The sequence below is a fragment of the Acinonyx jubatus genome, chromosome A1 (genome assembly GCF_027475565.1).
Source record: "Acinonyx jubatus isolate Ajub_Pintada_27869175 chromosome A1, VMU_Ajub_asm_v1.0, whole genome shotgun sequence".
Classification (NCBI taxonomy): domain Eukaryota; kingdom Metazoa; phylum Chordata; class Mammalia; order Carnivora; family Felidae; genus Acinonyx; species Acinonyx jubatus.
This window is the reverse complement of record NC_069380.1, coordinates 39,738,873-39,766,627: the sequence shown is the minus strand read 5'-3', so window position 1 is coordinate 39,766,627 and position 27,755 is coordinate 39,738,873. Positions and strand designations below refer to the sequence as shown.

General features: G+C 34.5%; 1 long non-coding RNA gene across 1 annotated transcript in view; it reads right to left on the bottom strand.

Moving 5' to 3' along the window:
* The window catches only part of LOC128314329 (uncharacterized), a 172,767-nt gene that overhangs the window by 7,961 nt on the left and 137,051 nt on the right, over positions 1–27,755 (bottom strand). The window contains exon 3 of the long non-coding RNA XR_008295843.1: positions 9,556–9,601. This is a non-coding gene — a long non-coding RNA (uncharacterized LOC128314329). The remainder of the gene's footprint in view (positions 1–9,555; positions 9,602–27,755) is intronic.

Genomic DNA, 27,755 nt, shown 5'->3' with positions numbered 1-27,755 from the left:
CACGACCTGAGCCAAAGTCAGATGCTAACAGACTGAGTCACCCAGGGACCCCATGAATATTTTTAATTAAATATAATGCTGACATAAAACTACTCACAATTGACTTATTTTTCTAAATATCACCTGATTCTAGCCTTATTACATTATGTGTTTGACTCTGTGAATTACATCCAAAAGTTAGTATTTTGTTGGAGTTACATAAAAATTAAATGAAAAATAAAAACAATTTTAATATTTTTAATATTTATTTTTGAAAGAGAGACAGAGTGCAAGTGGGAGAGGAAGAGAGAGTGATGCAAGACACAGAATCTGAAGCAGGCTCCAGTCTCTGAGCTGTCTGCACAGAGACCAATATGGGGCTCAAACTCATGAACTATGAGATACTGACCTGAGCCAAAGTTAGACGCTTAACCGACTGAGCCACCCAAGTGCCCCCAAAATAAAAACAATTTTAAAATAGTGGTATGGAGTTTTGTAAATGTTCTAATTATAAATATTGTTTTGAAATATAGATGTATATGTATATATCTATGTATGTGTTTGTGTGTGTGTGTATATATAGATAGATAGATAGATATGCATGCATATATATATATATATATATATATATATATATATGTAGGTGTGTATATAGTATGTATTTCCATATACATGCTATCACTTGATCCTAGAATTTAGTTTCTTTTTCTTCACCTCCTACCTGTCTTAAACACTCTGCATATTCAAAAGATATTAGAATGCAGACACAGTTTAAAAATTAGTGAATTTGCACAATCCATTATTTCACATAAAGAATGCCTGCGAAGGTGACTTCCATGATTGTTCATTCCAACATTTACTGTGTAAATTATAAACTCATAGTTATATATGATATTTTCATTATAAGAAGCAATCAGGATCTAAATATAAACTAACATAATGATAGTTTTATTAAATATGTGAGCCATCACAGCCTCATCAGATCAGATATAGTATATTGCATATTATTAATGCACAAAAAACACCATTTCCACTATCCATATGCATATACATACACAAAAATACACAATATAAAATCTAAAAAATGTAGGACCTCTGACTATGCTTAGTGATTTTTACAAATGGAAGGAGAGGTATAAGTGCAATAGCATACATACTGTTAGGTACAGACTAAGAAGCCATAAAGGCAACATGAAACAGAGAACAATGCACTTTCATAATCCAAAACTTGTACATCTATATTCTTATGCTGTGCTGAATAAAATAGAAGACAAAGCCATTAAATCTATACTGTAATGTGTTTTTTTATTTTTTTTCTTTTGGAGATTACTATAATATATTCAGCCAGCTGACTTTTCGAAATTCTCTCTATAATATAACAATAATAATAATGATGATACTACAGTTTTATAGAGTATTTGTTTTCCAAGATGTTCTGTGCTTATGTGTACATTGCTTCATCCATTCTGACAACATTTCTGTGAAGAAAGTGAGGCCAGGCATTATCTTCCTCACTTGCCTTACATGTAGAGGCAGCAAAGTAAAAGCAAAATGACCCACCGGATCATTTAAAAAACTGAAATCAGAATCTAGGCCTACTGATCTCAGTATTTTCAACTTTTTAAAGAATTATTCACCCTATTCCATGCTCCCTACTAATAGGTGGCTATCTCTTGCAAATAAAGACACAGCATAAGGATGACCAATTAAAATAGAACTTCAAATAAAAAGGAACTATTTACTTAGTATAAGTGTATGCCATGCAATATTTGGGACATATTTATACAGAAAAAAACTATTTGTTGTTTATCTGAAATTCCATTATTTTTTCTGGAAACCTGGAGAAACCAGGTAACCAGACCTGGTAACTATACCTGGTAACCAGGACTAAAATGTGAAAACAAAGAGATAATTTAATTAGTGACACAGAAAAGAGATACACTGGACTGTATCCAAATTAAAAATGTTTCCCCTACAAAGATACTACCAAAAAACTGAAAAAAATAATCCACAGAATAAAAGAAACTATTTGTAAATCACATATCCAATATAGGAATTTTATTCACATTATATATAGAACTCTTACAACTTACATATAAAAAGACATAAAATGGAATTAAAAATAGAGTTTAGATTATTTTAAAAGAAACTTGAATAGATACTTCTCCAAGTAAGATATTTAAATGGCCAATTAGCATATGAAAAGATGTTCAATATCATTAGTCATTTGACAAATTCAAATCAAACCATGTAAGATACCACTTCACACCAACAAGAATAGCTATAATAAAAAAGACAAACAGTAACAAGTGTTGGCAGACTGTGCAGTAATTAGAACACTCATACATTGGTAGCTGGACTGTAATATAGTACAGCAATTTTTAAATGCCCTGACATTTCCTCAGATGTTCAACATAGTTATCATATGACCCATCAATTCCAGTCCTATTTATGTACCCAAGACAAATGAAAATATATGCCCACAGAAGTACTTTTACTAGTATGTCCATAGAACATTATTCAAAATAGCTACAAGTTGGAAATAATCCAGATGTCCATTAGTTGCTGGATGGATAAACACAATGTGGTTTGTGTCCATACAATAGCATATGTTTGGCACTAAAAGGAATAATGATACATGCTATAACATGAATGAACCTTTAAAAAAAGGAAGCAAAATAAACCAATCACAAAAAACTCCATCTTATGAAAATTCATTTATAGGAAATGTCAAGAACAGAGAAATATACACAGGAAAATATTTGATGAAAGACTGCCTAGGACTAGAACACAGGGAAATAGAGTGAAGGAGAAAGTTTGCTAATGAACACGGGTTTCTTTTGGGGGTGATCAGAATGTTCTTTCTCAACTTCAGACTGCAGTGATGGCTTCACAATTCTTTGAATATACTAAAATCATTGAAATGTACATTATAAATGAGTAAATTTATACAACATGAATTATAACTGAATAAAGATGTAAAAATTAAGGGGAAATACTCCAAGGATTTTTTATGCTTTCAGGTCTCACATTTAAGTCTCTAATCCATTTTGAGTTTATTTACGTGTACGGTATAAGAAAGTAATTCAGTTTTACTCTTTTGCACATAACTGTCCAATATTCCCAACACAATTTTTTGAAGAGACAGTCTTTTTCCATTGCACATTTTGTCTCCTTTGTCAAAGTTTAATTGACAATATAAAACTGGGTTTATTTCTAAGCTCTCTATTCTGTTCCATGGATTTATAGGTCTCTTTCTCTGTTTTTTTTTTTAAGATTTATTTATTTTTGAGAGAGAGAGAGAGAGAGTACAAGCAGGGAAGGGGCAAAGAAAGGGGGACAGAAGATCTGAAGCAGCCTCTGCTCTGACAGCAGTGAGCCTGATGTGGGGATCAAACTCACAAGCTGTGAGATCATGACCTGAGCTGAAGTCAGACGCTCAACCAACTGAGCCATCCAAGTGCCCCAGGTCTCTTTTTATGCCAGTACCATACTATTTTGATTACCACTGCTCTGTAATATATCTTCATATCTGTAATTAGAATACTTCCAGTTTTGTTCTTCCTTCTTTGGAAATTGCTTTGGGTATTTGGGGTCTTTTGTAATTCCATACAAATTTTAGAATTATTTATTCTAGTTTTGTGAAAAATATCATTGCTATTTTGATAGGGATTGCATTAAATCTATAGATTGCTTTGGACAGTGTGGACATTTTAACAATATTGATTATCCCAATCTATGAGCATGGAATATCTCTCCATTTGTTTCTGTCATCTTCAATTTACTTTGTCAGTGTTTTATAGTATTCAAAGTAATAGGTCTTTAACGTCCTTGGTTAAGTTTATTTCCCGGTATCTTATAATATTTGGTGGAATCGTAAATAGGATTGTTAATTTCTGTTTCTGCTACTTCATTATTAGTGTATAGGAATACAACAGATTTCTGTACATTGATTTTGTATCCTGCAACTTCACTGAATCCATTTATTCTGGTAGGTTTTTGGTTGAGTCTTTAGAATTTTCTGTATATAGTATCATGTCATCTGCAAATAATGAGAACTTTACTTCTTCCTTACCAATATGGATGCCTTCTATTTCTTTATGTTGTCTAACTGCTGTACCTAAGACTTCCATTAGTACTATGTTGAATAAAAGTGGTGAGAGTGAACATCCTTGTCTTTCTCTTGACCTTAGGGAAAAAGCAATCCATTTTTTACAAGAGTATGATGTTGCCTGGGGGTTTTTCATATAAGGCCTTTATTATGTTCCTCCAGACTGATTTTGTGAGGGTTTCTATCATGAATGGATGTTGTACTATGTCAAATGCTTTCTGCGTCTATTGAAATGATCACACAGTTTTTATCCTTTCTCTTACTGATGTGATGTATCATGTTGATTGATTTATAAATATTGAACCATCCTTGCATCTTAGGAATCAATCCCACTTGATTGTGGTGATTCATTTTTTCTTAATGTTTGTTTGTTTGTTTTTGAGAGAGAGAGAGAGAGAGAGAGAGAGAGAGAGAGAGAAGGCATGGAAGAGTGACCGAGAGAGAAGGAGACAGAGAATCCAAAGCGGTCTCTGTGCTGACAGCAGAGAGCCCCATATGGGGCTTAAACTCATAAACCATGAAATCATGACCTAGGCCAAAGACAAGAGTTGAACACTTAACCAACTGAGCCACCCAGGTGTCCCTGATTCTTTTGATGAATTGCTGGATTTGGTTTGCTAGATAATATTTTGCTGAGGATTTCTGCATCTAAGTTCATCAGAGATAATGCCCTATAGTTCTTTTTTAAAAAAATGTTTACTTATTTGAGAGACAGAGAGGAGTGAGCAGAGAAAGAAGGAAAGAGATAATCGTAAGCAGTCTCCATGATATTAGTGCAGAGCTCAATGTGGGGCTCAACCTCATGAACCATGAGATCATGACCTGAGCCAAAACCAAGAGTCAGACTTTAACCAACTGACCTTCCCCGGCACCCTGTGGTTCTCTTTTCTGTAGTTTCTTTATCTTATTTTGGTATCAGGGTAATGCTGGCCTCATAAAGTCAATGTGAAAGTTTTCCTGCCTTTTTTTTTTTTCAGTAGTTTGAGAAGAATAGGTATAAACTCTTCTTTAAATGTTAGTAGAATTCACCTGTGAAGCTGTATGATCCTGGACTTTTGTTCATTGGGAGTTCTTAGAATACTGATTCAATTTCATTGTGAGTAATTGGGCTAAAAAGTTTTCTGTTTCTTCCTAATTCATTTTTGGGGGATTTGTGTTTCCAGGAATTTATTTCTTCTAGGTTGTCCAATTTGTTGTCCCATAACTTTTTCACAATATTCTCTTAAAATCCTATGTGTTTCTGTGGTGTCAGTTGTTAGATCTCCTCTTTCATTTCTCATTGTATTGGAGTGTTCTCTCTCTCTCTCTCTCTCTCCTCTCTGTTTTTAATTTTTATTTTTATATTTTTTTATCAGACTAGCTAAAAGTTTATTAATTTTGTGGATCTTTTCAAGAAACCAACTCCTTGTTTCATTGATCTCTTCTATTGTTTTGTAGTTTCTATTTCACTCATTTCTGCTCTAATCTTTATTTCCTTCCTTTTACTAATTTTGGGTTTTATTTGTTCTTCTTTTTCTAGCTCCTGTAGCTATAAGGTTAGATTGTTTAATATTTTTCTTGTTTTTCTGTTTGGATGATTTTTCCTTCTATTTAAGTGGAGTGTTAAAGTCCCCTATTATTATTGAATTACTACTGATTACTTCCTTTATATTTGTTATTAGCTGCCTTGTGTATTTGGTTGCCCTCATATTGGGTGCATAAATACTTACAATTGTTGTGTCTTCTTGTAGGATTGTTCTCTTTTGTCTGAGCAATTCTTTATCTCTCCTTCTATTTTGGATGATAATCTTTCTGGAAAGAGTATTCTTGGCTGCAGTTTTTGTTTTGGTTTGGTTTTGGGTTTTTTTGTTTTTGTTTTGTTTTTGTTTTTGTTTTTTTTTCAGCATTTGGAATAGCTCATTCCCCTCCTCCTGGCCTGCAAAGTTTCTCCTAAAAAATCAGCTCATAGGCTTATGGTATTTCCCTTATATGTAACTTTTTTTTCCTTCTCTTGCTGCTCTTAAAATTGTCTCTTCATCACTACTTTTTGTCATTTTAATAATTATGTTTCTTAGTATGAACATCCTTGGGTTGATTTTGTTGGGGCTCTCTGTGCCTCCTGGATCTAGATTTCTGTTTCCTTCCCGAGATTCAACAAATTTCCAGCTATCATTTGGTCAAATAAGTTTTCTGCCCCTTTTTCTTTCTCTTCTCCTTTCAGGATCTTTATAAAGTGAATGTTGTTATACTTGGTGTTGCTGAGTTCCTTAAGTCCATTTTCATTTATTATTTTTGTTTCTGTTTGATTGCTTTCCATTATTCTGTCCTCCAAGTCACTGATCAATTCTTTTGCTTACTCTAGTCTATTACTGACTCTATCTAGTATGTTGTTAATTTCAGTTGTTGAATTCTTCATCTACAATTGGTTCTTTATTGTTGTCTATCTCTTTGTTGAGGATCTCATTGAGTTCCTACACTCTTTTCCAGTCCATTGAGTATCTTTGTGACCACTTTAAATTTTCTATTAGACATATTACTTATCTATGTTTCATTTAGCTCTTTCTGTGATTTTTGACCTGTTCTTTCATTTGGAACATATTCTTCTGCCTCCTTTTTTTTGTCTAACACTCCTTGTCTGTTTCTATGCGTTAGGAAAATCAGCCATGTTTCCTGCTCTTGCAAGTAGTGGCCATATAAAGATTTCCAGTAGTACCCTATAGTGTCCTCTGTTCACCTGGAGCTTCACCAGTGCCTATTTATGTGTTTTGTGTGCATCTTCAGTCGTGGCTGATCTGTTTTTGCCATCAGTCATCTGCAACAGCTCTCTTTGCCAGTTGTGAGCAGGGTTTTGTCCCTGTGTTATTAAGGAGTCAATCTGAGGCTACCTTGGGATGGCGTTGAGTTAGACTAAGTGCTTACCAGAGATGCAGTAGCACCAAACTTCAGAGTGTATTCCTTATGTTGTTCTCTAAGAAGTCTTCACTGGTGGGCAGAGCCTGCAGTCTGACCTGATGACTGCCCCCAGCTCACCGTTGCTGCCATAGTGGGACTGGTGTGTGTGTGCTTAGCTTCCCCTCTCTCCAGGACAGGCGTCACTTTGGAGTGGTACTGATCCCGGTCTGGGCTATTTGCACACTGTCAGGCTTTTGGCACCACTTTAGGTGGGCTCTGGCTAAGAACATATTGGAGGAGGCAGGTTTGTGGGAGACTGTGGGGACTGGACATGGAGTGTTAACAAGGTCCACACTGGTCCACTGTGGGAGAGGCCCTGCAGTCATCCAAAACCCCTGCGAAGGTTGGCTAGGCTGGTGGGAGTGTATCCAAAGAAGTACGTGGGGGCAGTGAAAGCTGTTAGCAAGCTAGGTGGAGAATGCTGCTATGTGCTGGTTCCTGAAGTTATCCTTATATCCAGGGTTGGGGGCAGAGGAGGACAATGGCACCTACCAGCTTCTCTTTTCCTGAGAAATCTCCCAAAGATCCCTGCCCCTCCAGGACAAGCTCTGAGATTAGTAAGCAAATGTCCATCCCATATACCCCAGGCATTTTGCAAACTGTTGCTTCTATGCTGTATCTCCATGGGACTGTTTGCTGTCCTCTTTATGGGCAGAGACTCAGTTTCCTATTACCTCCCGGGTTCTTCCAGAGCTAAGCCCACAGATTTTTAAAGTTCCAGGTGTTAAGTCCTGTTGATTATAAAAGTTCACAAAATTATGCCCCTCTGGTTTTCATGTGGGTTCCTCGTACCTGGGATGCTTAGTGTGAGGGACTGGTCCTCTCACCTCTCCATGTCAGTATCCCACCCTCCTGGGGACAGTTGTGTGGGACCATTTAGCTCCCAACCACATTTCAGTTCTTTCTACCCTCTTCTCTATATTTCACTTTGGAGAGTCTGTTACGCCAGTCTTCAGGTCATTTTCTGGGTTACACTGATGTGAGTGTTTCTAGTTGTATCCATGGGAGAGGTGAGCTTAGGATCCTCCTATACCACCACCTTCCCTGGCAACCCCTCCCATAACATCTTGATTTCAGATTCTTAGTCTCTATAACTATGTTTTAAGCAACCAAGTTTGTGTTACAGTACTTCTGAGAGATTTAAATGTACATACACACATGCATACATGCATACATATACATGCATATGATTATAAGTGATATTAAAATAATATATATCTACACATATGATCATAAAACATGTAGTTAATTTGAATTGCAAATAAAGCTATAAAGAAAACTCATCCACTCATAGCATCATATGTATATTATCAATTCAAAGGTATGATCCTTCAAATAAATAAACTGTGACCTAATTTTGAATCTAATATGAAGTCAGCTGACATTATTTTCTTTTAAGTAAGTTTTTATTAAGACATCCTAAATTAATCAAGTAGACTGTATGTAATCTAGACAAAAAAATAAAGCTTCAATAAAATGACTTTGAGAGCTCATTATTATATCCAAACTCTGAAAACATTTTAGCACAATGTGGAACAGAGTTTCATCAGTTTCTATCTAAAAGGTGTTGAAAAAGAATGCAGCCACAAAAGGAAAAACAGAAGAGTAAACTAACACCAACATATTTACAATTCTGATATTATATATCTAAAATTTAAAACTATAATATGTTAAAGAAAGTTTTTGATATAAGGACCTAAGTAATATTTATTCAATGATTAAGTAAATAATGAAACAATTAAATGATTCAACTCAAATACATATATATTAAATTATTAATTTTTACTGTGGTCACAAAAAAGAAAATGTTATCTTAATGCTGACAGTGTTGCTAATATTTGATATAAACCATATTACCTAGAATTATAAAGAAAAACATAATTTTAAAGCCAACTATTAAACCTACTGAAAATGAGATTTTTTTTTTTTTTGCTTTTATACACCCTTACCCATTTTTTTACTTTCTAAAAAATGAACTGTCATTTCAAACTAATATGGAAAAAAAATTTCAGTGTTTTCCATGGTATTAGAAATTAATGATTTTTTGTTTGCACAGAATATTTTATAAGTAGATGTGGGAAAATGGAATGCTAAGTAACTGGTAAATTGGATTATTTTATTTGTAAGCAAGATTAAATTTCTTAATGTAATTTCTTACTATAATTCTATATCTTATGGACATACATTAACACACTGTAGACAGCACCTGTGTGTATGTGAAATTATACATGTATATGTGTATTTGTGTATGTGACACAAGTGCATGTGTGTGTGTAGCATCTATAGAAATGTTCCTTTTTTCAGTGGATGCATTTATTTCAGTACACTGGTAATTAGTAATGACTAAAATAACTACATTCTTTTAACAAATGGTTTTTCCGTTTTTAATAATTTATCCTCCCATTATTTCTTTACTAAGTATATTTCTCAAAAGTAGAGACTAGAGAAATTAGTCAAACAGATGTAGGTAAATCCATAGGTATCATGTTAAAACCAATCATAAACATACTGTGAACTGGTGTTAAGTTACATACCAGGCCAGCTTCAAAAATGATCAAACTGTGTAAGGATAACTGAAACCTGTAACAGAGTAAACACAGTGTTAGGATAATAGGGTGCTGACAGGGCAGATGCCTTCCAGCTGAATCATTTTTCCATTCCTGGAAGATTTTGAAATGGAGAATTAAGCATTGTCTACCTCAGGGTTACTCAGTCAGAACGTATTACTGCAGATGAGCTGGTGATATGACACAGAAACGCACAGTGATAAGTCTTATAGAGTCCCAGTGCTTGCAGGCATGAGTCCTGCACATTGAGCAGCCTGGGTCAACGCGGCATCCTCAGTTTGTTCTAGACAATGGCAAATAGAAAACACCAGGTAGCTGTAGAACAATACTTGATGGGAAAATAAGCCAAGCATTATACTGTGATGTCTTGTGACACAATTGAGAAATGAATCTTTCAGGGGGCCTGTGGAGAAATTCATAAATATGTAAAACAGTTAAGTCTTTGGAAGGTATATTACTTTGTAGGATTAGATTTAGAAATTGGGCAGGCTATAGATTTCTTATATATAAGAGCTTGGTGACTGAAAACAAGACTTTTGATAAATAGCATACATGTAACAGCAAGGAGCAAATCGGGAGATATAATCTATGAATTGGCGTTTAGCCAGTGTACTTCCAACATTGGTTATTATCAGATCATCCAAGTCAGGCAAGTTAAGTATTTCTATTTTCTTCAATTAAGCTATAAATGTAGGAAAATTCCAACTTGTTCTTGTGTGGTTTTTTCACTTGGAGGATATTTTATATTAAGTTTTGAATCCTAAACGAACTTTCCTCAGCTTCCAGTACACAAAGATCATCCTTGCCCTCGTCCATAATACAGGTTTTCACAGACAATTCCAGCTTTAATTCAAGCAATACATACATCAGATTATTATTTATTCCACTGCTTCAAATTGTATTAAATATTCTAAAACGAAATGTAAATGGTTTTAAACGATTTGTTTTTAGAATTATGTACACCCCTAAATAAATGCACGAATAAGAGAGATTTATCCGTATCTGTGAATATAATTCTCTTTTACTATGCAGTTCTGAAAATGAACTCTCTAGCTATAAAACACCAAAACAAATGCATGTGTAAATGCTTTATCTCTTCAAATATATTATATGCATCAAGTTGGCCTAGTACTTGCAGCAGCTATCACAATACTTTGAACATTAATAGATATTCAAAAAGTACTGGCTGAACTATTTAAGTTAACCACACAGAGGTGTTTTAGATAAAATTAAGAAAATGGTTGATAGTTTACATAAATTAATTTATGTGATGTGGTTGTGCAATGCTGTACAGAAGTGTTGATACAGCATATGAAAGACAAAACTGTATGAACATCAAAGGATTCTTTACAGACTCCTTTTTATTAACCTAAGGAAATAACATAAAACACATGGTTTGTTTTAAAAAACATTAAGTATAGGAAATGTATTTTGTAAATGAAAATATATGGATGGTTCTTAATTTTGGTAATTTACAAATATTATTCTCAATAACAAAAAAGAGATCTGAAATTAGTCGTTTCCTCATACTAAAATGTCTCGCAAAAGTAAACTATGTAATTCTGAAATATTAATTTTGAAAGACATACATGTCAAACAAGGATTAAAGTTAGTTAATTATTAACATTAAAATTACTAGTATCAGTTAACATAATACAAATAAGCAAACAATAAAAGATGAGGAGAATAAGCATAGTCAAATAATTTGAATTTAAGAAACTTTGGTGAATCTCATCAATGTTTAAAATTAAAACAGTATAAGGGTGCCTGGGTGGGTCAGTCAATTAAGCATTGAACTTTTGATTTTGACTCAGATCATAATCTTACGGTTCATGAGAGCGAGCCCCTCCCATTGGATTCTGTGCTGACAGTGCAGAGCCTACTTGGGATTCTCTGTCTCCCTCTCCGCACCTCCCCCACTCATGTGCATGCCCATGCTCTGTCTCTGTCTCTCTCTCTCTCAAAATAAACATTTTTTAAAAATGTAAAGTAAAATTTAATATAAAACTAAAACAGTATAATAAAATTTGTCAGACACTTGTAATTTTTATTTAAACTTCTTGAGAAATAATGCATGAATATGATGGAATAATTTTACATTTCAATAAAGACTCCCCTGGGACTCCCTCTTATCTTGGAAATACATAGCTGAAAAACATTTTTCTACTTCTTTACAACTAGGTAGGACCATATATGTAGTTCTAGCCAATGGACTGTAAGAGTTATGGTTATAGTACAGTTATGGTAGATATGACCTTCCGTGCCAAGGTAGTTAATTGACAATTTAAGACGCTCAAACACATTTCTCACCATCTATGGAGATGAAAGGATCAGGTCTTCCAGATGCTTCAGTTACACAATGGTAAATCTCCCTCAGAGGGTATCTCCAAGTGACGATGTGGAGTAAAATCTACCAAATTATCTATCAAATAATGCTAGGTTCATAGTATGATTAAGTACGAGAATTTTGCATTACTTAATCATTAAGATTTGGGACTGCTGCCTACTACAGAATAATATAATCTAGCTTAACCTGACTAATCAACAGATACTAGGAAACTATGATGGTTCTAGTCTGCCTACAGGTAAAGCCTATGCTCAGACATTTATTCCTCACATACTGAAAAATTTTTTAAATAATCATCAAAAAATCCAACACTACTTTATGCTACACTTTTTGCCCTATGTAAGAGTGTTATAAAAAATTACTATTTAAAGTAATTAAAAAGTCACTGGGTGGACCACATCATTAGGTATTCAAAACAATTAAAACATTCAGAAGAGAACTATATAAACACAAAAACATTGTTTAACTTCTTACATGATGTGTTCATAATCTTGTCTTCTTACCTAAATAACTAAAAAAAATTACAAACAAGAAGCAAAATAATGAGTAAACTAATCTGCCTTCTATAAATATTTATACCTATATAGTATAAATAAATACATGTTATCATGCATTCACACACATAGATATCCTACAATACTTGATTACAATATCACAACAAAAACTTGGAACAACAAGCTTAAAAAAATGATACTACCTTGAAGAATTTGTACAAGGAAAGAGAAATTATTTAGAACAAGAAACAGACATGAAGGTCATTTCTTCATGCACATGTTCAGTGATTGATGGCCTGCTTTTGAAGAGTTTCCTGCAAATCAAGAAAAAGTGTTATAAAGAAATCACAAGAGTATAATGAATTATGGTTAGAATGTAAGGGAAAACTGTGTAGTCCAGCTCATGACAGAATTCATTGTAAAAGAAACCTGAATATAGGAAGTTAGAAATGCCCATTGTGCTAATCAAAAGTTTATTGGTGTCCTTGAAGAGATATAGGTAGGAAATGGGGAAGAAAAAGAAATATATTTACATAAAGTCCCTATCTCACATGATAAAATCTCTTAAAATATTTGGGAAGTTGGTAACACAAAGAATTATTCAGTAAGTGTATGTTTCACAGAGGCCATATCCCTGGTTCTGTCCAGACTTCTGGGTATCTAACATGAGAATATTGATCTTGTGCATTAAACTTAATGCCCTAGCAACTGTTTTCTCTGCTGCCATTTCAAAAATCAAATGTATAATTAATATTTTTAAGAAAGCACAGAAATCTCTTATGTTGTAAGACTCTAAAATATTTAAAATAATTTATGAAGATTCAAAATGCTTATAAAACAATGAAGATGCACTAACAAATGAAGTCAAATTTATTTAGGGAGTATGATATCAAGGTCCAGAAATCGCTGGGGGTCCCAGAGTTATTAACAGAACAAATTCATACCCAAAGTGGCAGTTTGTACATTTACCTGTATGTGGGTATATCTGTATGTGCATGTTTATCTGTGTGGTTTTTTTGAGGGGTACCAAATAAAACACTTCATGATATGCTTTTTTATCTTATCCCATTCTAATTTTTTTAATGTATATGTATTTATTTTGAGAGAGAGAGCGTGTGTGAGCAGGGGAGGGGTAGAGAGAGAGGGATACAAAGAATCCCAAGAGGGCTCCATGCTGTCAGCACAGAGCCTGATGTGGGGCTTGAAGTCACAAACTGTGAGATCATGACCCGAGCCAAAACCAAGAGCCAGTTGCTTAACTGACTGAGTCACCTAGGCGCCCCTATCCAATTCTCAGTTTTAACCCATCTGTGTGAGATATGGAAGGCTTCAATAAAGTATTGCATTTCACAGCAAGAAAAGATCACAAACTATATTTCAACCCCATAACTTAAAAAAAAAAAGTTCTAGTAAGGAGGACAATTGTGAAAAAAATAAAACTAAGAAAATGAGAAAATAAAAAAGGAGATAGGAAACAAAGGGTAAGAAATGCCCACTCCTCTCCCCAAATATGGTAACATATTTTGCCCAAAAAGCCAAATGAACACCAAGGTAAGTCAGAAAGGAAAATTTACCAAGTGAGCATTTCAAATTGTGTTCCCTTTGTCTACTTCACTGATGACCTAGTGAAGTTTAACAAAAGCTTTATTTGGCACTGGTCTTCCATAGATATTGACATGTAATTAATGATGGATACATAAAGGGATGGAATTTATTCCCCAAATGTGTTTTACAATGCTAAAAATCAGCATATCAAAGAATCTATCACAGGAAACAGAAAGGTAGCACAAATTTTACTCTGTGTCACATCTTACTCATCAGCAATCTGAAGTGTAAACCTAGATTATCTCAGTGTCAGATTAGAAACTGAGCAATTTTTAGAAACCTAAGGATCTGAGTTTGAATTCCGAACCCTGAGTCTATAACTTTAACTAGTACATGTTATTTGACTTTTAAAAGCTTCATTTGTCCTCTGTGTAAAATAATTATGCTCAAATGCATGATACAAAGTTAAAGATACAGGTATCCCTGCTTTTGGAAAGTTCGTGTTACTCCACTTCACCTTTAGAAATGACCTCCATGAATACCTCTCTTCACTAGCCAAAAGAAATCTGAAGAGGAATTTTGTTTTTGCAAACAATGGCTAAAAGCAAAAACAGCACTCAGTGTTTGTTTTGCAGCAAGTCATAGAGACAACACACATCCTAAGCAGTGAGAGGGGCACTGCCAAGCTCCTTCCCTGGAATTACACTCAGGTTCTTAGCATCAAGCCACCAGAGCTTTGCACTGTGTCTGTGAGCATCTATTTTTTATCTCCACTTATTCTGGCCATCCATTAGTAAGATGTGTCCCAAGGTGTCAGAAAATCCTAAAAGAGGGTATTTTGGGGGTCTGGAAATGCTCAAAAAATTTCCCACATACATTAATGGCAACTGCTTCTGCACTTCACTATATTTGGCTTATGAAAGTTTTCATAGGAAGGGTCTGCTTTCAGGCAGTGGAGGAAACCTGCACAAGGACCTGGGATATAAGGATCTGACACAGAATGTTTCCATGATAATCACTTAAAAGCGAAAGTCAATACTACTAAGATTACCACTGCAAATGGTATTTTCCACTTTACTGTTGCTATTCTTCACATAACAAACAAACACCTTAATATTCCAGGAAGGTCCTTTGCAAAAGAGAGTATTTAATTTTATAAAGTGACTCAAGGGCTGAAATTGTCTCAGTAACACTTCATTCATCTCCTGAACAACAGGATCCGAGGCCTGGGCAATGAAACATCAATGATGGGACAGAATTTGGGGGTCCATGAAGCATGAGAAAAGAGAAGCCAAATTTACCTTCAATGATGATGACTTATCTGACAATTTCAAATGGATGTCTAATGACAATAAATGAACATAGCAGAACAGCAATATTCTCTTTTTTGGATAGTAATGAGAGAGGCTCGGATAAAACATGGGGGAAATGTAGATGTTTAAATAAATGCTGCTTTAAAATATTATATCTATCATTCTTATCATTTTGTGTTTTTATGTAATTCAACAGGTTATTCAGCTTATTTTCAGTTTTAACCACGGCTTAATATTTTAGTAGGGCTAAATAATTTCTAGTGCTATGAAAGTGGCTGCCAACATAAAATATTTTCTTTTATAAACATTTAAATGCATTACTATCATCAGAGCTACTACATATATTTTAAGGTTTATCAAATAAATTTGGACACTATGTGTGGATTTCTCTCATGATACCCAGTTTGTAACATATTGTTCACTGATCTGTCTCTCAAATGAATGATCCCATAAGTTTGGATATTTACAAAAGAAGACAGTTCAAATCTCTCTAATAAAACAAGTATTTTTGGTCTAACTTTTGGCAGGTATTAACAGAGAAATGTGTTTATTTTCTTGTTTTTTGTTTTAAATCCTCAACAAATATAAAATCATAGGCAATAGTATACCCTAGTAATAATCTTAATTAAGAGTCTATCACCCATGGCTTTTAATGCCCAGATATTCAACTGGTAGTCACATAAAGCCATGACATTAAGAGGCAAACAAACAAAACACACAACAAGTACAAAATCTAAAGCATTCACAGATAACATTTGTCAGTCATTTCCACTTATTTCTTTGTATGGTAAGCAAATTAATGAAAGAAATTGAGGGCAGTGACCTTCTTCTTCTCGTTCACCCTCTCTTTATTTTTCATTTCAGTTCTCCAAGAGCCATGTTTGACTCAAAGACCTTAAAAGTTAATGAGGTTAGAAGTCATCACTGACTATGATCTCATCTTGCCTGGTATTGATTATCTTTCCTCTTGGTAGTAATCATGAGTTGGTTACAAAGAGTAATTTCAATTTATCCTCACATTATTAACTCCAGGTAGGTAGGAAAAACATGGCCTTGGCCCTCTCATTCTGCTTCAAGTTCAATAGGAACAGGAAAAACTGGATTAGCTTTTTCACCCACCCAAGAGGCTTTTCTTTCCCCATTTTGCTTCAGCCATTTGGGAATAATAGTACTACTCACATTTTCAGAGATCGATATACTTTAAACCATATCCAATATAGAGAGAGCTATCAAAAATAAATGAAAATTGCCTTTAAGAAAACAGCTAAAATTGATCAAGAAGTCTAGTCCTTTATTCCTGCTTCCTACGAAAACACACAATTCTTTAATTCTACTTCTATATACTTATAATTAAGGTGTTACTCAATTTCTAAACTTCTATTACCAGAAATAAAAAGTACATTTAAACTCAGAAGAACGTCGCTACCTCCAGAGAACCCCTTACATAGAAGCAGCTGTCTTCCTCTGGCCAGAGTCTACTACTGTTTTAATTCACCTGATGCTGACCGCTACTTCTACCCAGCCTGAGATGCTTAAAGTCATCTTTTATGCATCTTTTGAAGTTTTCCATGGTGCAAGTTTTCCATGGTGCATAGTTTCCAAATCGTATTTAAAATGTAGTCCTTTAGATTTCACTGTATTCTGAATAACTCAACCTTCTCTCAAAGCATTCACATACCACTGTGTAACACAAATGGGAACAAAGGAAAAACTGTAGGGACCAAAGAAACAAACTTCAACATCTCAGATCTCACTGGTGGTATCCACAGCCTTGTGTACTGGTAACTGTTTCCATTTATGGAAATAGTTTCAAATGTGGAACTAGAGCAAGGTATTTTAAGTGTGAAATGTGGAGAGAGGCACTAAGCTTTTGTCACTGATTTTTGGAAAGCCTTATTGAGCACAACCACTTTTCCTTGTTGTTGAATAAAACTGGGTAATCAGAATACATTTAGATCATCATCTTTGCATTGTGTTGACATAGTGATATTTTCATCCTGCAATTTCTCTCCAATCCTGTAGACCACAAGTTCTAGTTGAATCACTAATGGTAACAGAAAATGCAGAAATCACTGATAACCTTTAAGTATGCCAATGATAGCCAATGGATGGCTCTGTGTAATTACCAGGTTGTCTGCAACTTAAAGTATGTAGATGGGCCACTTTGAAATTCTTTTTTGATTATATGGTGGTTTGCATGTACCACTGTTTCCACATTGTAGCAACAGTAGGGAGAAAAAATAAGGTAAAAACTAAGTTCCACTTTGAGCACAACTATTTCTATCACCAATTTGATTCTGAAATGATATAATCCAGACTATCTTGCTTTGTGGTTCAAGAACTCTAACATTAGAAAACCTTGTATATTCCCTAAAGGCTTCCAATTTCTAGCTGAATTTCTGTTTTGCTTTTTGTTTGTTTTTTAAGTAAGCTCTACCTTCAGCGTGGGGCTTGAACTCATGACCCGGAGATCAAGCATTACATGCTCTACTGACTGAACCAGCCAGGGAACCCAATAACTGATTTTCTGGATATGTTTCCATACTGGCAGTCGTTTCCAATTTTAAAAGACTAGGATTATTACCAAATTATTGATGATTAAGATGTAATTACCATTTTATTCAAAAGGTCTACTAGTTTCTGCATAGAAGGTATTTAATAGTTATGGCTAAAGGAGCTTTCACAAGAGGCCCTATTGTGTATGCGTGTGTGTGTGCACGTGCACATGTGCAAGCATTCTTTAGTCCCCTGGAAGTGCTGAATTTATCTGAGTGTTAATTATAAATTAATGGTTTCCTTAATTAACTATAGGTTTATCATCCTTCTAATCTACACATTTTACATTTGAATATTCAAGGTTCTCTTTTCTATTAGAGCTCTTATATTATAAAATACTTGAAACAGATTTGTAAGTCTGAGAAGAATGGGCACCGGAAACCGAGAACACTTGTATCTATGTACTTTAACTAATACGACTGAGAAAAAAAAAAGCCCATCTAGGTCAACATAAATAAAGAATTGTTTTGGCAAATTATTGCCCAGGATGACAATGAACAAAATAATAACTTTATGGTTTTTTTTTTTTTGGAGGGAAGAATCTTCCAAACTCTATTAATACAGATAAAAACTGTTCACAAGATTAAAGAACCTCTCAAACCATATTTTAATTGCAACTCTCACTTCATTGTGTCTGCCACTCTTAAACATAATGTTACAAACTTTGCCTGATCCCAAACAATTTTGGGTTTAAATAACCCACTTTACTTTTTTTTTAACGTTTATGTATTTATTTTGAGAGAGAGAGCACAAGCAGGGGAAGGGCAGAGAGAGAAGAGGAGAGATAGAATCCCAAGCAGGTTCTGCACTCAGCATTCAGCCTGTTGCAGGGCTTGATCCCATAACTCTGGGATCATGACCTGAGCCGAAATCAAGAGTCAGATGCTTAATCCACAGAGCCACCAGGTGCCCCTTAAATAGCCTGCTTTAATTTACTAGAGCTCATACACTAAATCCCTATAAAAATCTTCTGGTGAATTTCTTCTTCTGAAACAGTATTAGAGCTCCGTCCAGGAGGTGACTTACTTGATCAATGGATTATGCTGGTGATCATTTAGGGAAGTCAATATGCAACAAAACTTTTAAAATGCTGAAGAAGTTACTATTTTTTTTCCATTTTGAAAACTATGGTGTGCAACAAGTGTTAGAAATTATTTGAACACTTAAATACAGAACTAATGGCATTGCCTTTTAACTTTTCAAAAATCATGTGTGTATCAGCTTTCTCTGAAAATGTTTTTCCTGGGATACACTTATGTATCTGAATATCTACTTAGAGTGATAATTTACTTTTAAGCTATCGAAGTAGTAAGTGGATCGAGATTTATAAAAACTCTAAGAAAGTATTCTTTTCTATTGTGAAAAGTAGGACACTACCAAGAATTTACATAAGATATAGAGGAGACAATTTCCTTACCATGGTAACTCTGCTTTAATATCACAAGTCTCAGGACATCTGGGAGGCTCAGTTGGTTAAGCATCAGACTCTTGATTTCTACTCAGATCATGATCACATGGGTCGTGGGATCAAGCCCCATGTCAGGCTCTGCACACTGACAGCATGGAGCCTGTTTGAGATTCCCTCTCATCCTCTTTCTCTCTCTGCCCCTCCCTAACTCCTGTGCATGTGTTCTCTCTCTCTCTCTCTCTCTCTCTCTCTCTCTCTCTCTCTCTCTCTCTCTCTCTCTCTCTCCCCGGGCGCCCCCCCCTCCCAAGTAAAAAGCATTTAAAAAAGTATCACAGGTCTCCACAACTTTTCATGTATGTATATTCACTCTGCTATGAGTCTCTATAATTAATATGATTCCCCTTGAGGTGTTTTCATAGTGTAAATGTGTATTACCTTACTAACATTAAAGATTTTTCGGCATTTGAGAGCTCTTGAGTCATAGTTACTGTAGTCACTCGCTAAATTATCTTTCTTAAGGCGACTACTATACACTATTGATTCAATAATGGCATTTTTTAAATGCCAATCTTTATTCATACTGATATTGTAACAACTATTTGTTCCATTAATGAGTAAACTAATCCCTAGAGAAACAAAGATAAACAAGACACGTTTTTATATAGCCAAAGTACCAGATTCAGGGTATCATCTTTTAGGACATGGCAGATAATACAGCAAAAAGACTTTCTTAATTCTTCTTATGGAACAAAATTTTAAGAAATTCACATCAAAGTTTGTCAATAATAATAATAGCATACCAGGCAAGATGCTAAATGTTTCCATGAATAATCTCATGCAGTACTCGAAAATTTATGTATTATTATTGTCATTATTTTACAGAGAAAGAAACCATAACTTCTAGAGGTTTAAAATTTTGCCAAAGTCACATAAATATTTGGCAGAACTTGGGATATGAACCCAGGCTTGTGTTGATTCAAAGCTCAGATTGTTAAGTAAGCACCAAAGTACACCAATTCCTGTGCAACCCACAATGACTTAAAAAGGAGGTTATTACATAGTATTTTAAAGCTTTAACTCAATAACATTTATAGCTTAAAAATTGAATTTTACAAGTATTCACTAAGAGAAAATTAATTCAAGTACTCCTTCTCATTTATGAAATGGTAAAAGTCTTAATAGCAATAGCATATATTTTAGCCATTTCATTAAAGACTGTTAAAATGCTGGAATCCTTTTATATATTTAAAACATGGTAACTTTGAGATATGTATTTTGTTGGTATATCATACTACAAAAATTAAACAAATGGTGCTATTTAAACAACCTACATGCAAGTCATAATGGTATTATATTTATTTGTTTAACTAATATCCATGCCTATTTTTCCAGACACTCTTCTAGGTGCAAGGGTTATGGCAGTGTACAAAAGAAATGCATTCTCTACTCTCATAAAATGTATATACCTAGTGTGACAAAATTAAACAATATACAAAATAAGGTAGGGAGAATGGATTGTAGAGGTCATTTTAAAACTAGTATTATAGAATATGTACGTTTATGAAACTGTATAGATACAAGTATAATGCCTTAGGTTTTGTTTTAACTTATAGTAACTAAAGAATTAAAGAAAGTATAAAATTTGCAAAAATATCTCACTGTTTCTGTTAACAATCATGCATGAATATTTTATTAACAAATATTTCAAATAAGGGTACATTTAGTATGCACATATTTATTTAAATTTTTTATTTAAATTCTAGTTTGTTAAAGTATAGTGTAATATTGGTTTAAGGAGAACTAAGTGATTCATCACTTACATAGAACACCCAGTGCTTACCACAAGTGCCCTCCTTAATAACCCATCATCCAGTTCGTCCATCCCCTCCTACCTCTCCTCCAATAACGTTCAGTTTATTCTTTATAGTTAAGAGTCTCTTATTGTTTGCCTCCCTCTTTTTTTCCCTTTCCCTATGCTCATCTGCTTTGTTTCTTAAATTTTACATATGTGTGAAATATTATGATATTTATTTTTCTCTGACTTATTTTACTTAGCATAATACACCGTAGCTCCCTCCAAATCATTGCAAATGGCAAGGTTTCATTCTTTTTGATGGTTGAGTAATATTTCATTGTGTATATGTGTGTATGTATATACATATATATGTATATGTGTGTGTGTATCACATGCATATATACAACCTCTTATTTATCCATTCATCAGTCAATGAATGTTTGGGCGTTTTCAATAATGCAGCTATTGTTGATAGCGTTACTATAAACATCAGGGTGCATGTGCTTTTGAATCAGTATTTTTGTATCCTTTGTGTAAATACTCAGTTGTGTAATTTCTGGGGCATAGAGTAGTTCTATTTTTAACTTTTTGAGAAATCTCTGTGTTGTTTTCCAGAGTGGCTGCACCTGTTTTCATTCTCACCAACAATGTAATAGAGTTCCTCCTTCTCCCCATTCTCACCAACATCTGTTAATTACGTGTTGTTAATTTTAGCCATTGTGACAAATGTGAGGTGGTATCTCACTGTGGTTTTGATTTGATTTTCCCAGATTATGAATGATGTTGAGCATCTTTTCATGTGTCTGTTGGCTATCTGGATGTTTTCCCTGGAAAAATGTCTATTCATATCTTCTGGCCATTTCTTAACTGGATTATTTGTTTCGGGGTGTTATGTTGGGTAAGTTCTTTTTTTTATTTTTTTAATGTTTATTTATTCTTGAGAGAGAGACAGAGACAGGGGAGGGGCAGGATCTGAAAGCAGGCTCCAGGCTCTGTGCTGTCAGCACGGAGCCCAACAGGGGGCTCAAACTCATGAACTACTAGACCATGACCTGAGCCAAAGTAGGACGCTTAGCCAACTGAGTCACCCAGGCTTCCCTAAGTTGGATAAGTTCTTTATAGATTTTTGATACTAGCCCTCTATCTGGTATGTCATTTCTTAGTATCTTCTCCCATTCCATAGATTGACTTTTATTTTTGTTGTTCATTTCCTTTGCTGTACAAAAGCATTTTATTTTGATGAAGTCCCAATAGTTCATTTTTGCTTTTGTTTCCTTTGCTTCCGGAGACGTGTCTAGTAAGAAGTTTCTACTGACAAGGCCAAAGAGGTTGCTGCCTGTATTCTCTAGGATTTTGATGGCTTCCTTTTTCACATTTAGTTATTTCATCCATTTTGAATTTATTTTTGTGTACAGTGTAAGAAAGTGGTCCAGTTTCATTCTTTTGCATGTTGCTGTCTAGTTTTCCCAACACCAGTATTGAAGAGACTGTCTTTTTCCATTGGATATTCTTTCCTGCTTTGTTGAAGACAAGTTGGCCTTTCAGTTGTGCATCCATTTCTGGGTTTTCTATTCTGCTCCACTGACCCATGTGTCTGTTTTTGTGCCAGTGCCATACTTTCTTGATCACTACAGCTTCGTAATATAGCTCAGAGTCCATAAATATGATACCTCCAGCTTTTCTTTTACTTTCTAAGACTGCTTTGGCTATTTGAGTCTGTTTCCATACAAATTTTAGGATTGTTTTTTCTACTTCTGTGAAAAATGCTGGTGGTATTTTGATAGAGATTGCATTAAATGTATACATTGCTTTGGGTAGCATACACACTTTAACACTTGTTCTTCCAACCCATGAGCATGGAAGGTTCTTCCATTTTTTTTTTTAGTGCCCTCTTCAAATATATTTCATAATTGTTTTATAGTTTTCAGAGTACAGATCTTTTCCCTCTTTGATTAGGCTTATTCCTAGGTATCTTACGGTTTTGGTGCAATTGTAAATGAGATTGATTCCTTGAATTCTCTTTCTGCTGCTTCATTATTTGTATAGAGAATTACAACATATTTCTGTGCACTGATTTTATATCCTGTGACTTTGCTAAATTTGTGTACCATTTCTAGAAATTTTTTGATGGAGTCTTTTGAGTTTTCTACATAGAGGATCATGTCATCTTCAAAGAGTGAAAGTTTGACTTCTTCCTTGTTGATTTGGATACCTTTTATGTTTGCTGAGGCTAGGATTTCCAGTACTATGTTAAATAACAATGGTGAGAGTGTAAATCCTTGTCTTGTTCCTGGCCATAGAGGAAAAGATCCGTTTTCCCCCACTGAGGATGATATCCGCTGTGGAATTTTCATATACAGCTTTTATGTTGATGAGGTGTGTTCCCTCTCTCTCTGCTCTATTAAGGGTTTTTAATCAAGAATAGATGTTGTATTTCGTCAAATGATTTTACTACATCTATTGTGAGGATCACATGTTTCTTACATGTATCCTTACAATGTGATGATGTATCACACTGATTGATTTGCAAATACTGAACCACCCTTACAAGCCAGGATAAATCCCAATTGACTGTGGTGAATAACTATTTTAATGTACTTTTAGATTCTATTTGCTAGTATCTTCTTGAGAATTTTTGTGCCCAGTTCATCAGGGATATTGGCCTGTAATTCTCCCTTTTAGTGGGGTCTTTTCTGATTTTGAAATCAAGGTAATGCTGGCCTCATGGAAGGAGTCTAGAAGTTTTCCTTCTATTTCTATTTTTTGGGAAAGTTGGAGAAGAATAGGTATTAACTCTCCTTGAAATGTCTGATAGAATTCTCCTAGGAAGCCATCTGGCCCTGGACTTTTGTTTGCTGGGAGGTTTTTGATTACTGATTCAACTTCTTTTGTGATTAACAGTCTTCAAATTTTCTATCTCTTCCTGTTTCAGTTTTGATAGTGTATATGTTTTTAGGAATTTATCCCTGTCTTTCAGATTGCCTGATTTATTGGCATATAATTTGCCACAATATTCTAACTGTATTTCTGTGGTGTTGGTTGTGATCTCTCTCTTTCATTCGTGGTTTTATTTGAGTCCTTCTCTTATTTTTCATAAGTCTGGCTAGGGGGTTATCAACTTTATTAATCCTTTCAAAGAATGAGCTCGTAGTTTCATTGATCTTGTTCTACTGATTTTGTTTGTTTCCATATCATTAATTTCCATTCTAGTCTCCATTATTTTCCTTATTCTGCTGGCTTTAGGCTTTATTTGCTGTTACTTTTTTAGCTCTTTTAGGTGTAAGATTAGTTCGTGTACTTGAGACTTTTCTTACTTCTTGAGGTATATCTGTATTGCTATATACCTCCCTGTTAAAATAGCTGTTGCTGCATCCCAAAGGTTTTGGACTGTCATGTTTTCATTTTCATTGGCTTCTATGCATTTTTTAAATTTATTCTTTCATTTTCTGGTTATCCCACTTACTCTTTAGTAGGATGTTTTTTAATCTCCAAGTATTCATGGTCTTTCCAAATTTTTTCTTGTGGTTTACTTTAAGTTTCATAGCGTTGTGGTCTGAAAATATGCATGGGATGGTCTCAGTAATTTTGTATTTGTTGAGGCCTGATTTGTGACCAAGTATGTGATCTGTTCTGGAGAATGTTTCATGTGCACTTCAAAAGAATGTGTATTCTGCTGCCTTAGGATGAAATGAATATATCTGAATATATCTGTTAAGTGTCTCTTGTCCAGTGTGTCATTCAAAGCCATTGTTTCCTTGTTGATTTTCTGCTTAGATGATGTGTACATTTCTGTAAGTGGGGTAATATCTCACTTTGAACAGTTATTTATACTTGGGTTGCATGTTTCCTTCTTGCTTTGTCTCTTTATAATGTTACATTTCTGTGCAAATTCCACTTTTGCCTATCTAGTATCTAGTCCATGTAACAACCATGCTACAGACCATGGTCATGTTCAGCTGAAAATCACAATCTTTTTCCTGGTTCTATGAAGAATGAATAAATAAATAAATAAATAAAAGCACTGTTACATATGCTGGCCTGGGGTGTAACAGAAAATAAAACAAAAGAAAACTTAAATGGCAGAAAACAACTGCTATATGCATCCTTATCCCTTGAAGCAATAAAATAGACTAATTTTTTCAAAAGTAATAATAGAAGACTGTTCTAACATTTATAGAAATAGAGAAAACATTTAGTGATGGAATACTTCAATTTAAACCAAATATCGTGCTGTCCTTTTGATCTTAGAATCAAAAGATATTGTCAGTGTAGAAAGGAGTTGCTGGGAGACAATTATCCATAGGTCTTTTGTGTTTTTGTACATCTTGAGAGCAGAGTAAATGACTGCCTTTTCTTTTTAAAGACTATCTTTTCAAGAATGTTTGTACAGGAAACCGTCTTGGAATACCGACATAGTTTTCCCCCCCACAGCAAAGAGTGACTTTTTCAGGCTTGGAAAATAGAATGAATGTTTCCCTCCTGTGCAAAAACAGGCATGCTTCCTATCTGTTATAAAGCATTGGATTCCCTAAGTCCAGAGTTCCTGCCCTGGAATGTATCCTACTGCATGTACAGATGCTACCTGGCCTGCTTAATGTCATCCTGTGAGAGCCTTAGCTGAGAAAACCTGAGTACTGTTATTTTGTATCTGACCCAGGCGACTTGTGTCTTCTGTCTTCTGCCAGCATCCATGTAACTGTCAGGCTAACTTGTCAGTTTTATGTTTTATGGGAGATACAAATTAGAAGGATCTATTGGCCCCCCTCAGACAGCTTACGTGGTATTTGAGAATAATAGACCCAAACACATATAAAGGTAGTAAACATATAAAGATGCAATAAAAATATGAATGTAGTAATTATCAATAAAGTTGCAATCACCATCATTTCTTCAAAATTGTCTGCATCATCATTTATCAGAAATGGTTAAATAAACTTAAATTCAATGATGGAAATAATAAAAGTAATAAAATAGAGTCTTATTAACTACCATGTGAAATCATTGCAATAGGGATTATACATCGGTGGTATTTGGTTTTCCCAACATCACAACTTGATAATATTATCCACATCATTTGCATTTTATACTGGAAGGTACTATAAAACACGGCAAATATTTTTCCCATTTGACAAACAAATCAAGGCCTATATGCAAAATGCTCACATAGCAAAAATTCCAAGGCTGAATTTTGAACTCTAAAATATAGCCTAAGGGTGGGGGAGCTAAGATGGTGGCATGGTAGGAGGACCCTAGGGTGGTCTCATCACTCAAACACAGATCGATAACTATCTAATTATTCTGAATACTCAAAACATTGAAGATATAATTAGAATTTTTTTAACTATGCCTATAATTGTGATTATTTCATCAATGTCTACACACTCCATAATTTTTTTAAATTTTTTAAATATTTATTTAGAGAGACAGACAGAGTGCGAGTGGGGAAAGGACACAGAGAGAGGGAGACAGAGAATCTGAATCAGGCTCCAGGTTCTGACCATCAGCACAGAGCCCAAAGCGGGGCTCGAACTGGCAAACCAAGAGATCATGACCTGACCTGAAGTCAGATGCTTAACTGACGGAGCCACCAGGCATCCTTGTACATTCTATAATCTTAAAGTATCAACCCATACTTTATTTTTTTAATATGAAATTTATTGTCAAATTGGTTTCCATACAACACCCAGTGCTCATCCTAACAGGTGCCCTCCTCAATGCCCATCACCTACTTTCCCCTCCCTCCCACCACCCATCAACCCTCGGTTTATTCTCAGTTTTTAAGAGTCTCTTATGGTTTGGCTCCCTCCCTCTCTAACTTTTTTTTTCCTTCCCCTCCCCCATGGTCTTCTGTTAAGTTTCTCAGGATCCACATAAGAGTGAAAACATATGGTATCTGTCAACCCATACTTAAAAAAAAAACACGTCACTCATGGTGCCTAAGTGGCTCAGTTAAGCCTCTGACTTCAGCTCAGGTCATAATCTCATAGTTCGTGGGTTGGAGCCCCCACTTCAGGCTCTGTGCTGACAGCTCAGAGCCTGGAGCCTCCTTTGGATTCTGTGTCTCCCTTTCTCTCTGCCCCTCCCCCACTCATTCTTTCTCTCTCTCTCTCTCTCTCTCTCTCTGTGTCTCTGTCTCTCTCTCAAAAAAAAATTAAAAAATAAATAAAAAAGATGTCTCTAATAATTTTTTACAGTTTAATTATTGCTCACATTGAGAGATTAAATTATTCATATAAAAATTATACAAATGAGAGAAAATATATTTTATAATAAAAAATTATAAAATATATTTAACAAACTACTAAAGGAAAACTGAAATCAGTAAAGCAAAGAAATTTGAAAATAACAAACCTACAGAATTGAGTAATAAAGATAATTTGACCATTTTATCATATGAAATAATATGTGATTATGTTTTGTATATGTGAATAAAGCAAATAAGCAAAGGACTTAATATATCAAAGAGGAAAACACCAAGGCTTCATGATTTTTGTGTTATTTAAAGTCATTCCAACTTCTTATATAACAGATTAAACATATAGTTGCCACTCTACATTGTCACTTTACTTTTATATCTAATATTTCAATACACAAATGAACCCCTTATTTGTAAAAATGCATAGTTCATTTTGAGAAATATGCAGCACTCTAAAATTAGAGTTTACATAATCATAACTTAGAAAGTTAGAAGAAAATATACCTCTAAATT